The following is a 4,530-nucleotide window of genomic DNA, read 5'->3' on the forward strand; positions in this document are numbered from 1 at the left end:
TCTTACTACAAGCTGCATATGATATTGTAGGCCTGATAAGAAGGTTTTCAAAGCGAAACTATCATAATGTTCGATTTTGATTCGTCTTTCGTTCTCGTCAACAATTAATGTATTTAATTTTACAAACAAAAGGCTTCGGGCGTCTTGAATTCGTTTTTGTGAGGTTTTACAGATATCAGGTCTTGGATCAAACAATCGATACCTCTTTGATCAGAAAATGTATTGGTTAATGCGTTTCTAATTAGTCCCTATGAATTTAGTTCAATTCTTGTTCCGATTAATTCAGCGGCTCTACCTCTGAGTTTTCCTAATATTGTATCGAAAAGAATGACATTAATGGTGTCTGCTGGGTTTTCAGCATTTTGAAAATTTCTTAAAAGGTTTTCGCAAGAGCAAATAAATCGGTGCAATAATTTCGGGTTTCCGTCAAAAGGTGCTATGTTATCAGCTTGATATCTTAATAGTCCGATATCTCGACTCATGATTAAATCTTATTTAAAAATTAAAATTTAAGTTAAAATTAATGTAAAGATAGTTGTAAAATTAAACTTGCTTTACGATAAATGAGGTGCAAAAATATACAAAGCGAATGATTTGCCCTTGGTATTCACTATTACAGCAAAACAATTGGGAAAAATGGGTTTCAAAAGGAAATGAGCACTTACAGTAATAATCCTGCGAAGATTGATGTGATCTTCATACTAAGCTTAGTGTCTAGAGGAATCTCGATGCTACAAGTTCCTAGACGTCCTTAACTATTTTCAATAAGTTTGTCGATGCTAGACAGAACTCTGGAATCGTTCCGTACCCTGATTGTTGAACTTCGATTTTTGAGATTTTTCTTCAGTAAACGATTGAAACCGACCGGCTCGCGATTTTTGTCGATACGGTCTGAATTCAAATCCTACCGACTGCGCCAGTTAAATTCTTCAATCAAGGGAAAGCCTTTTAAAAAAGATTTATTTTCAGAACGACGAGTTACAGCAATAGTGTACTTGTGACAACTGATAACTTTTAACTGAACTTATGCTAAGATTGCAAGTGGTACTTATAAACTAAATCTGCTGAATTGGTGCAACTAAGCATTTACTTCGCTGACCAATTAGTTACAGGGTTTATAACTGGCGTAAGCAAGTCTGCAGTTTATAGGATTTTTCAGCAAAAAATATCCACCCTTACCATTTTAAGCCGGTACAGAATTTATTAGAGTATGGGTTTGCTAGAGCCGTTTTCCAGAATTTTCCAAACCAAAAAAAAAATTCTCAGAATTCAAAGAAAAATAGCTGCAAGTAAAATAAATCAATATAAACAATATTTTATTCGCTTTGTGTCCAAAATGTACAAAATTAATACTCCAAACGTATGCCAAGGCTTAAAGCAGCAACAACGCTACACGTGTAAGTAAAAATATCTAAGTATCTGAACAAAGAATTCTAGTCTCTTCCCAAATTTGATTGTCCTGACTAATGACCTGTTAGGCCTAATTAATTTTAGAATGTTTCAAAGTGTTGCAATTGTGATGTATTTTAATGTGTGATATGATGAGACTGTTGACAAACTGTGATTGTTTTTTAAATTAAAGAATTTTTTTTTAACTATGTTATTTTAGAAAAACTGATGATGGTGGAAAAATACACCGAAACGAATTTTAATTGATAAATGAAGACAATAAATGACTGAAACCCAGGAATTAATTTTGATTTGGAATGAAACTGTAAAATAATCTTCACAATCATAAATGCAGCTTTTCGACGATATTTCTTTGGGATTTTGTCGCGCCATTTGAAGCTACAGTTTTCGACGTTTTTCGTCCAAAGGCACTTTCAAAATTTTTTTTCCTGGTATAGACGTCGTAGTACTGCTACACTCAGGCACCATACAATATTTGTACGTTATGTGCTTAAAATCACCAACGAAACCTCACTAAGCGCCTTTAAAGTTGACTTGAAGACAAAAGTAAACGCCGGCACTCGCCACCCAGCAAGTGCTGGCGCGCTGTTATGGCGCGCTAAACTGACATTCAAATTTAAATTGCTTATGACATGCTTATAAGAAACTGAAAATAAAAATAAAATTGTAGAACGGTTGCTTGACCATAAATGAACAGAATAAGCAACGCCAAAATCTGCGAAGTGTCTATTATGGGCCATCGGAATGTTCCAACTGAAACCACTATGAGAAATTATTGAATAATTCAGCAAACTGGGTCTGTTAGTGAAGTGAAAACAGCAACACGAGTTCGTTCTGGTCGCTCGACTGAAAATATCGCAGCAGTACTTCAAAATGTCGAGGAAAACCGAACCACATCGGTTTGGCACAGAGCCCAGGAAATTGGTGTTTCCACAACCTCTATGCATCGAATTTTGACAAAACATTGGAAGCTTCATGCGTACAGAGTTGGCTCAAGAGATAAAGCCCGAAGACCGGTGAGCAACGAAGAGCCTTTATTGATTGGATTTTGGAACCACGACAATTGGACGGTGATTTTTCAACAAAAATCATCTTTAGTGACGAGGCCCGATGCAGATGCATCCAAAAAGAGTAACTGTTTGTTGTGCACTGCGGGCTGGAGGCATCATCGAACCATTTTTCTTTTTCTTCGAAAATGCAACTTTTTTATGCCAAAATTGCAAAATATGGATCTCACCAGCATGTGGTCTTAGCAGGACGGTGGAACATGTCATACAGCCAGTTAAACTGTTGAATTACTCCACGAGGCATTTACTTCATGGAAAAATGGACAGAACCATTTCTCGTTTTAGAGGTCGGCATTTTTCGCCCAGATCATACGATTTAACGCCTTTGCACTTTTTTCTTTGGGGTTTTTTAAACTCACAAGTTTATGTGTACAAACCAACAACGATTGTAGCCTCAAGAGATAAAATTTAACGCTTTATCTCGGAAGAACCACAAAATTTATGGGGAACAGTCCTTGAAAATTGGATGAAAAGACCATGTTGGTGCCAGCAAAGCCGAGGCGGTCATTGGTCCGATGTCTTATTCCATTCATAACCTCATGATGTGTATTTAATCTTTCAATAAATGTTTCAAACTTATACCACAAATATACATGTTTTATTTAAACTCGTTATCCGTAGTTTCTATTGGAGCACCTTTTACAAACACCTGGCAGTCATAAATAATGTCGGGTAATTACTAGTAAGAGACTATTGATAGCAAATACGACAGAATTACACGCGCATCCACACACACATACACTACTAATACCGTAATTACACAACATTACAAACCTGGACACTTTCCGTAGATCGTTCAAGCTGGCATAAAATATGACAAAACCAGTTTTTGGTCACAATTATATTATGTTGCATTAATCGATCATGCAGCTAAAGTAATCCCTTGAATTTACAAAAAAGCTTATAACTAGTGTCTTTCAAGTTTACTTTAGAAAGCAGCTTTGCAGATACATAATTAATGACGGTTCCCTATAATTATAAATACATATCGAAGTTTGGATTTGAGTGTCCTTCTACTGAAAATCATGTATTTCAACATTTTTACGGTATGACATACGTATAGGGTAATTTTATTAATGATCACCCTGTATTTACAAGCCTACATTTTGCTCGTGGCCTTTGCGAGCTGATTCCAAAAATCCTTCACGAACATTGGGTTGTTTATGCACGACATTGAAACTACCAATTTCGAAAAATCATACAATTACTTTCCCGTGGTGCTCTCAGAAAACTGGACGTTCTCAGAATTTTTCTTAGAATCGATTCAGACCGGTATTATTCTCAAAGGCTCTGCCGGGAATAATTTACATAACTAGAACATGCTATGTGCAAAGGAGTTGTCTCTATGGGAATGTATCTAGTTTGTCACAGTGACAATCGCAGCATCCCTATGAGCCGCAGTTGCTTTAAAGGCACGAATTTAAACCCGCAGAGATATATTATTGGGAAGCCTAAAGAAGGTAACCTGGACGCCCTATACATCCGAATCGAGAAACTGTGTTAGCATCTTATTTATAATATTGCTGGCAACTCTACTTTTTAATTTATAATTTTACATACGTTTAAGATTATGTAAAATATTTTTAGCTGAATTGCGCAATCTTTTACAGTTGTTTTTTCATGTTCCATATTACACGCAACACAATTTTTGAACTGACTTTTCAAAAGTCTTATGATATTGTACCGTGGATGGCCGAGTATCAAACTCTTTCTTCTGCTTCCAACTTTTATTCCACTCGGTATAACTTTAACTAAGGAACAGGAACAAACTAACTTCACAAACAATAACAATAACAAACGGAAAACTCGGTCTTCCGACTAGCGGGGTTTAAACTCTTCTGAACTCGATCGCTGCTGTCATTTCACTTCCCCTGTCTGGTTCTCGTCGTCGCTTATATAGTTTCCTCTAGGTAACCGAGATAGTTCTCAAAATCTCCAGAACAGGTACGAAACTTCAAGCTTGTCAGTGTCATATTTGACAGTAAATGGGGCCCAAATGGGGCTCCCATTTACTGAAATACCATGAATTTCGATCCCCCATTCCAAACGTGAG

This window comes from Dendroctonus ponderosae, unplaced genomic scaffold (genome assembly GCF_020466585.1).
Source record: "Dendroctonus ponderosae isolate FM_Combo_2020 unplaced genomic scaffold, Dpon_F_20191213v2 Dpon_F_20191213_3, whole genome shotgun sequence".
In the NCBI taxonomy this organism is placed as follows: Eukaryota; Metazoa; Arthropoda; class Insecta; order Coleoptera; family Curculionidae; genus Dendroctonus; species Dendroctonus ponderosae.